Below are 9,688 nucleotides of genomic sequence, written 5' to 3' on the forward strand. Positions count from 1 at the left end.
AAATTCCATTTGACCCAGTAATCCCATTACTGGGTATATATCCAAAGGATTATAAATCGTTCCACTATAAGGACACATGCACACGAATGTTCATTTTAGCACTGTTTACGATAGCAAAGACCTGGAACCAACCCAAATGCACATCGATGATATACTGAACAGGGAAAATGTGGCACATATACACCATGGAGTATTATGCAGCCATCAGAAACGATGAGTTCGTGTCCTTTGTAGGGACATGGATGAACCTGGAAACCATCATTCTCAGCAAGCTGATACAAGAACAGAAAATCAAACACCGCATGTTCTCACTCATAGGTGGGTGTTGAACAATGAGAACACATGGACACAGGGAGGGGAGCACTACACACTGGGGTCTGTTGGGGGGAAATAGGGGAGGGACAGTGGGGGGTTGGGAGTTGGGGAGAGGTAGCTTGGGGAGAAATGCCACATATAGGTGATGGGGAGGAAGGCAGCAAATCACACTGCCGTGTATGTACCTATGCAACAATATTGCATGTTCTTCAAATGTACCCCCAAACCTAAAATGCAATAAAAACAAGAAATAAAAATAAATAAATAAAACAAACAGCCAATCAAAAAATTGTCGAAGGACAGGAGTAGACATTTCTCAAAAGAAGATATACAAATGGCCAACAGGAACAATTGTTGAACTAAAAAATGTTCAACACTGCTAATTATCAGGGAAATTCAAATTAAAACCACAATGGGGTATTACTTCACACCTGTTAAAATGCCTGTTATCAAAAAAGATGGAAGATAAGTGTTAGTGAGGAGACAGACAAAAGGGAGCCCTTACATGTAGTTGGTGGGAATATTAATTAGTACAGCCATTATGAAGACAGTGTGAAGGTTCCTCAAGAAATTAAAAATAGAATTACCGTATGATCCAGCAATCCCACTATTGGGTATATATGAAAAGGATATGAAATTAGTGTGTCAAAGAGATGTCTGCAGTTCCATGCTTATTGCAGCATTATTCACAATAGCCAAGATATCGAATCAACCTATGTGTTCATCAGTGGATGAAGGCATTAAAAAAAGTGTTATGTATAAACAATGAAATGCAATTCAACCTTTAAAAAAAGAAGGAAATCCTGTAATTTGCAACAACATGGATGAACCTGTAGGATATTATGTTAAGTAAAATAAACTAGGCACAAAAAGACAAATAATGCATTATCTCACTTCTATCTGGAGTATAAGAAAGCTGAATTTGTAGGAACAAAGTGACAAATGATGGTTACCAGAAGCTGAGGGGAAGGGTGTGGATGGGGGACATAAAATTTTAGTCAGATGGGAAGAACAAGTTTAAAAGATCATTATGTGTCATGGTGACTACAGTTAATATCAATACATTTTATATTTGAAAATTGCTAAAAGAGTAGATTTTAAATGTTCTTACTGCAGAAATGATATGTATGTAAGATAATGCATATATTAATTAGCTTTAGCTATTCTGTTATGTATACCTATATCAAAACATCATGTGGTACATTGTAAATATGTAAAATTTTTACTTGTCAATAAAAAGAAGAAACAAAAGAAATTCCAGTACAGTAAGCAATAATCTAAAAACAAAACAAATTAACAAGACAATAACAGCAACAGCAAAAGTAGAAAATTATTGTCGCAAATTAAATATTAGGTGGGAGACAAAACATATCCTTACCATACTACTTGAAATTGTTATTGTTCTGCCAGGAACTTTTCCTAACAACTTTCTTTATAGAGGTAGAATTAAATAATAAACATAGATTTTAAATTCTTTTAAATGTTGCTTTCAGGTAAATCAGAACAAGCTGAATAAAAAAAGATGCTTATCAATTGAAAAAAAAAAACAATAATAGCTACTTATGACAAACCTACAGCCAATTTCATACTGAATGGGCAAAAACTGGAAGCATTCCCTTTGAAATGTAGCGCTAGACAAGGATGCTCTCTTTCATCATTCCTATTCAGTATAGTATTGGAAGTTCTAGCCAGAGCAATTAGGCAAGAAAAATAAATAAATAAATAAAGGGTATTCAAATAGGAAAAGAGGAAGTCAAATTGCCTCTATTTGCAGATGACATGATTGTATATTTAGAAGACCCTATCACCTTAGCCCAAAATCATTTTAAACTGATAAGCAACTTCAGGAGTCTCAGGATACAAAATCAATGTGCAGAAATCACACGCATTTCTATACACCAATAACACACTAACAGAGAGCCAAATTATGAGCAAACTCCCATTTACAATGCTACGAAGAGAATAAAATACCTAGGAATACAACTAACAAGGAACTTAAATGACCTCTTCAAGGAGAACTACAAACCACTGCTCAAAGAAATAAGAGAGGACACAAACTGATAGAGAAACATTCCATGCTCATGGTTAGGAAGACTCAATAGCGTGAAAATGGCAATACTGCCCAAAGAAATTTACAGATTCAATGCTATCCCCATCAAGCTACCAATGACCTTCTTCACAGAACTGGAAAAAAAACCTTAAACTCCATATGAAATCAAAAGAGAGCCTGCATAGCCAAGTCAATTCTAAGCAAAAAGAACAAAGCGGGAGGTATCACACTACCAGACTTCAAACTATACTACAAGACCACAGTAATCAAAACAGCATGGTACTGGTAGCAAAACAGAGATATAGACCAATGGAACAGAACAGAGGCCTCGGAGGCAATACCACACAGCTACAACCATCTGATCTTTACAAACCTGACTAAAACAAGCAATGGGGAAATTATTCCCTGTTTAATAAATGGTATTGGGAAAACTGACTAGCCATGTGCAAAAAGCAGAAACTGTACCCCTTCCTGACACCTTACACTAAAATGAACTCCAGGTGGATTAAAGACTTAAACACAAGACCTAACACCATAAAAACCCTAGAAGAAAATCTAGGCAAAGCCATTCAGGACATAGGCATAGGCAAGGACTTCATGACCAAAACACCAAAATCATTGGCAACAAAAGCCAAAATAGACAAATGGGACCTAATCAAACTCCACAGCTTCTGCACGGCAAAAGAAACCGTCACTGAAGTGAATCAGCAACCAACAGAATGGGAAAAAAATTTTGCAATCTACCCATGTGACAAAGGGCTGATATCCAGAATTTACAAAGAACTAAAACAGATTTACAAGAAAAACACAAACAAGCCCATTCAAAAGTGGGTGAAGGATATGAACAGACACTTTACAAAAGGAGACATACATGAGGCCATTAGAGAAAGGCAAATCAAAACCACATTGAGATACCATTTCATGCCAGTTAGAATAGCAATCATTAAAAAATCTAGAGACAACAGATGCAGGAGAGGATGTGGAGAAATAGCAACACTTTCACACTGTTGGTGGGAGTGTAAATTAGTTTAACCATTGTGGAAGACAGTGTGGCAATTCCTTAAGGACCTAGAAATAGAAATTCCATTTGACCCAGTAATCCCATTACTGGGTATATATCCAAAGGATTATAAATCGTTCCACTATAAGGACACATGCACACGAATGTTCATTGTAGCACTGTTTACGATAGCAAAGACCTGGAACCAACCCAAATGCCCATTGATGATAGACTGGATAGGGAAAATTTGGTACATATACACCATGGAATATTATGCAGCCATCAGAAACGACGAGTTCGTGTCCTTTGTAGGGACATGGATGAGCCTGGAAACCATCATTCTCAGCAAGCTGATACAAGAACAGAAAATCAAACACTGCATGTTCTCACTCATAGGTGGGTGTTGAACAATGAGAACACATGGACACAGGGAGGGGAGCATCACACACTGGGGTCTGCAGAGGGGAAATAGGGAAGGGAGAGCGGGGGGGTGGGGAGTTAGGGAAAGGTAGCATAGGGAGAAATGCCAGATATAGCTGATGGGGAGGAAGGCAGCAAATCACACTGCCATGTGTGTAGCTATGCAACAATCTTGCATATTCTTCACATGTACCCCAAAACATAAAATGCAATAAAAAATATATTGGACACCTATAAACTTCAGGGACCCTCCTGCAGCCTCCCTTCCATGTATTGTTAAGTCTAAGTCAACTCTAGTTATTTCATTCCTCTGGCCAATGATTGCTTAGGGCTTGGGCAGGAGCTGCCTCTTTGCCTGAGCCACAGCTGCCCTCTGCACCTACCACCCTGATGTGCTGGGCCGGGGAGAGCTCCATCTCGATAGAGATGAGCTGTGAGGAGCTGGTGGCTGGGAAGATCAGGTTGTGGTAACTGGTTTTGTTCAGAAGGTTGTTCATCAGCTTCTTGGCATTGGCCACATGGCAGTCTCCTGGAAAAATAGATCTGTTTCTGTTTTTCCAGGGGACTGCCTATAAGGTCGCCTGTAGGTTCTTCATAGCTGTCACCTGCAACTGCCCCCACTGCAGCTGACAGTTACCAAGGGAGAGCCCAGAGGGCCAGGGAACATATGTGCCTTGAAGGCCAGCTGAAGCAGTGAAGGTACAGGCCTGGCTCTCCCTGGAGACTTCAAATGACGTTCAAGACATAGCTCATCTCTATCCTCCCATGCCATAGCTCTTTCTCCTTCGTTTGCTCAAGCAATGAATGGCATTCCACACTCTTCACATCTGGTACAAAACTGAATGTCTCATCCTGATCCCTTCTTTGGTTCATCTGAGACCTGTCTGCCCTCCCATCTCCACCGCTACACCCATGTCCATACCTCCCCAGTCCTGCCCACCTTCTGGTCTCTCCAACTATACACTGCCCCTGCCATCCATGTACCATACAGTGGCAGGCTGGTCTTTCTACAGCAAACTGGTTTAGGGTCCTTCACTACCCACAGTTTTGGGAGCTGGAGGTGGAGTTAAGCCTCATATGTTTTGGCTTGGCATTCAGAGAGCTCTTTCCCCTGGGCACTGCATCATCCAGAGCACTCACAGTGTAGGGTAGGAGCCCTGTTACTCAAATGTGGGTTTGGTGCAGAACTGGATATGTGAGGTGGCACTTTCCCTAAGAAGAAACCAGGCTGAGATGGTATTTTCTGGGTTTAGAGTTAGACCTCCAGAGTGCAAGGTTTCTCTGAGACACCAAATGGAGGGGTCCAGCTGGCAGCTTTCTCCTGGTGTGGAGCTTCAGGGCAAGGTCTCAGTTCAGAGCCACATTCAAGAGCCAGCTTAAATGCACCCTCCGGCAGGGAGCCCCCAGAGCTTCCACAACCTCAGATCTGCCCCTCTGCAGGCTCCAGATCTTTTGCCAAGTGGCATTTGGGTCTTCATGTCATCTCCCATATCTGGCAGTAAAGGTGAAGTGCAGGGGCTTGTGCTTGTGTATTCTGGTGCCATCGGGGAGGATGTGTGAAGTAGAGAGGAGGCGGCTTGCAAAGAGGGAGACTCAGAGAATAGTCAAAGACATATGAGCAGGCGAGCCTGGGAGCAGGAAAAGAGATGAGTGAGCAGAGGCAAGTGCCAGGGCAGGGGAGCTGGTGGGAGAATTGGGGAATGAGGGGGCTGGAGAGGTGAGGATGGGGAGGTGGGTGAGGGGATTCCTGGCTGTCCAGGCTCATGAATCAATTATATCCTCCTGCAAAGGCCACCTCACCTGGTTTCCCCAAAGCCCTACCTCTGTGGGTGGGCCCAGAGGGCCCAGAACTCAGATGGCTCAATTGAGCAGGCCTGCGGCAAACTCGGGTGGGTGCTGGGCTGGACTCCTGGCCGTGGGGAGCAGCCACCACCCTGCCTATTGCATCCACTTTCCAGCTGGCTGCCTCGCTGAGCCGATGCAATTTGTGAAACATGCTCCTAATGCACCTGCTGCCTGCTGCCCCTTCCCAGCTGCCCTGGGTTCTCCAGAAGGGGTTACTGTGGAAACTGGGCCTAGATTTTGAGCCCTGCCTCTCATACCTGGGGCCCCTCCCCCAGAGGTCAGCTGCTTGAGTACCCTAGAAGGCAGTGTATAGCCCCAGGCTACAGTTGGGTCCCTTCCACAGCCCTTCATAGCTTATCTATTTGGACGGACTGCTCATTTCATAGAGAGGCGTGTGTCTTGCTCCAGCTCATCCAGCACGTCTAAAACAACTGTGGGGTCAGAATCTGCAGCTCCCAGCCTCCAGCCCTGCAGCATTAGGGGAGGCTGGACCCCACATCTTTGAAGTCCTACTGGGCTGGTGCAAGTGGGCTCCCAAGTCCAGGGCTGCTCTGCAGGCTGTGGGGCTCATGCTGCAGCTCTGGGCCCACCTGATGTGCTCAGGCTGCTCACCTTTGGGCCTGTCCTGCCTCTCAGGTATTCAGCTGACCCTGAGGGCCTCTCCATCATCTTGACCACCAGCTACGGGCTGTGACTTAGAGGTTCCCAGAACATTAGACCATTTGGCCCAACCCCCCATTTCTCAGCTGGGGAACCTGGAACCAAAGAGGGAAAGCAACTTTCTCATGGACCCCCAGCAAGTCAGAGGCAGAACCAGGTCTAGGAGCCTGTTTCTGACAGAGGTCATCCCTGCCCCTGAGCCTTCTTTAGTGTCCTGTTAAATTCCCCTTAAGGAGACCGTACTGCAGAGGCTGGAAATGGTGCTGTTCAGGGCGGTGCGTGCCAGTGACTGTGCCTGTGTTTGGATTTGTGAGTGTGTATGGGGGTGGGGATGAGAGGTGGGAATAAACAGCAGGGATGCTGAGGGCTGGAAGGCATTCCAGCTCACCCCCAAAAAAAGGCATGAGGGAGCTTAGCCAAGCATAGCACATGCTTAAGAGTTTTTAATTTGCTAAATGCCTGTGAGACCGGCTGGGCTAAGCAGACCAGGTACAGACCTTACCCCCACAGATGGCAGGGGTGGCCCAGGACAGGTGGAAGCTTCTGCAGCAGCTTTGGGGGGTCACATCCCAGCCCATGAGCTGACTGTAAAGCAGAGAAACTGCCTCCAGGGGTCAGTCATTATCCAGTGATTCTGATGGGGAGTGGGCCCACACCAGTCTCTGTCCAGGATCTTGTCTGGGAAAAACTGCTCCCTGGCAGAAAGAGGTGAATAATTTGAGAGGAAGCCATGATTGAAATTCTAAACTGTGTGTGTGTCCAGTTTAAAAAATAAAATTTAACTTACACATTTGTATTGAAAAATGGAAAGATACTGCCATTGTTTTGGAATATGAACTACAGAAAGTAACAGTGAACAGAATCTTATTGGAAAGATAAGATTCTGCATCTGGAAAGGCAGAGTGATTTTCACCTGGGGTGTGTGTCCTTCACCAAGGAAGGGAAGATGAGATTTACGTTTGTGAAAAGGCAGCTACAAATTCACCTTCTATAGAGAGCTCACCATATACTATTAGTGCTTCTTCAATCATGTTTGAATCACCCGGCTGCCTGTGTAAATGTAGATTCCCAGGCTTCATTCCCAGAGATTCTAATCCTGTGAGCCTAGGGTGGGGCCAGAAATCTGTACAGGGCGATGCAAGCTGCCGCAGGACCACACCTAAGAAACACTGCAACTGGCCCACACACATCCAAGCCCTCAAATATGTAGGCAGGCATGTTATCTCCATAGAACAGATGGGGAAACTGAGGTCCAGAATGGGCAAAGAAATGACACGGGGTCACCCAGCAAGTAGTAGCAGAGCCACGATACACCCACGGCCTGCGGACACCGTCTCTGATGACAGCTCTGCCTTCCTACAGGAACCTTGCCTACCCCACCCCCACCTCCTGATGCCCGATGGTGGGTCTATGTCCAAGAAAGATGTAGCCCTGGTCCTCTAGGCTGACTGGGACTCAGAGGAGAACCTTGGCCCAGAGTGTAGGAGCTAGAAGGGTCCTTGGAATACAGGTAGGGAAACTGAGGCCCAAAGAATGCAGTCCTCACATTGGAACTCTGTGTGGAGAAAAGCTGGGTCTCCTTCCTGAGAGGTAGGTTAGACTTCACCAGCCTATCCCTTGGTCTAGCTGGCTGTCCAGGCCTCCACACCCCACATCTCTGAAGTCCCACTGGGCTGGTTCAAAAGCGTTCTCGAGTCTGGGCTGCTCTGCAGGCTCTGGGGCTTACACTCCAGATACGGGCCCACCTGATGTGCTCAGAGGAGGCAGTGCCATAAAATGCATATCCTGGGAGATCCACCCCCAAAGCGCAAAACATTCCAGGGCTGGGTATTTGGGCAAGCCCCTTTCCCTCTCAGCTGATTTCCCCAACTGAACAAAAGCTGTATTGGAAGAGACTTCTATCTCAGCCTGAGCTGTAAATTTGCTCCCGGGTGCCTGTACCACCCAGGAGCATCTCCTCTGCACTCACTCATAAAGAATGTCACTTGTTAAGTAAGGGAGGAGCCTAGGCCCTGTCAGGAGTGGGAGCTGATGCAACCCCAGCCTCCCAGGCCTGCAAAGCTGGTGCCATCCAGCGCTGCTGCCCAGCCCACAAACACCCACCATGGAGGGTGGACCTGGTCCTCGCAGCAGCTCTGAGAAGGGGCAGCCCCCACTCCAAACCTCACAGAGCCACCCATGCCTTCCCTCACCCCTAAGGGGGATTTTAGGAGAATGAATCATCTCATGTTGATACCCATGGGGGTTGCTAAACGAAAGGGCAGTGTGGGGTGAGCCGGTGCAAGGGAGCGCTGCTCTCTACAGACTTTGCAGGGAGGGCACTTAGGAAAGGGGAGGGGATGGGGCTGGAGTGGGCTGGCCTCATCCTCCCACTTAGGCCTTCCAGCCTAGGCTCAGGTGATTCAAGGGAGCAAGCACAACCCTCTCCCAGCCAGGAGCTCCCGCCACATTTTGGAATCAGTTCCATTCCCTTGGGGGCTGGGTGCCAGCCTCCTCCTCTGGACCTGGCTGAACTGCTGCCTCAATTCTGGATCCAAAAGGGCCTCTGGCAGCTTCTCCATCTCCCTCTCAGTCCAGCCCCCCCTCCCCTATGTGGGCCCCAACAGGCAAGTCTGACAACTGGAGGAACCAGGCAGGAAGGGCAAGGTCTGAGGGAGTGACCACCTTCAAAAGGCAGCTGCCTTCTCTCCAGGACTCTGTCTTGCTTTCATATTGCTCCCTCCAAACCCCTTTGCTCTAACCTGACAAGTTGACATGTGGTCTTTAAAAATAACAGCACTGATGACGTGGAGCAGACTTCCCTTTTGAAATAGTTTGGAGAAATTAGGTTTGAAGGCATTCTCTCTTGTGCAAACTGCAGCAGTGATAGGTGAGATATATGAAGTAAATAAAGGCCAGGTGTCATGGCTCACATCTGTAATCCCAGCACATTGGGAGGCCAAGGCAGGTGGATCACTTGAGGCCAGGAGTTTGAGACCAGCCTGGCCAACATGGCAAAACCCTGTCTCTGCTAAAAATACAATAATTAGCTGGGCATGGTGGCACACTCCTGTAGTCCCAGCTACTCAGGAGCTGAAGCAGGAGTATCACTTAAACCTGGGATGTGAAGGTTGGAGTAAACCAAAATTGTGCCACTGCATTCCAGCCTGGGTGGAAGAGACACCATTGCAAAAAATAAAAATAAATAAATAAAGTAAATTAAAAAGACTGGGATGGGGGGAAAATAAAAAAATAAAAAAAGACATGCCCAGGCTGAAAAATAAGTTAATCATCTCCATGAATGAAAAGCAGAAAAGAGGCCGGGCGCAGTGGCTCACTCCTGTAATTTCAGCACTTTGGGAGGTCAAGGTGGATGGATCACCTGAGGTCAGGAGTTCAAGACCAGCCTGAACAACATG

The 9,688-nt window shown here is 46.3% G+C and overlaps 1 pseudogene; it reads right to left on the reverse strand.

Moving 5' to 3' along the window:
* Positions 1 to 5,161: 5,161 nt before the first annotated feature.
* On the reverse strand, positions 5,162 to 6,299 carry LOC119469931 (annotated as a pseudogene).
* Between the last annotated feature and the right edge of the window lie 3,389 nt (positions 6,300 to 9,688).

This window comes from Cebus imitator, unplaced genomic scaffold (assembly GCF_001604975.1).
Source record: "Cebus imitator isolate Cc_AM_T3 unplaced genomic scaffold, Cebus_imitator-1.0 Scaffold1049, whole genome shotgun sequence".
NCBI lineage: Eukaryota > Metazoa > Chordata > Mammalia > Primates > Cebidae > Cebus > Cebus imitator.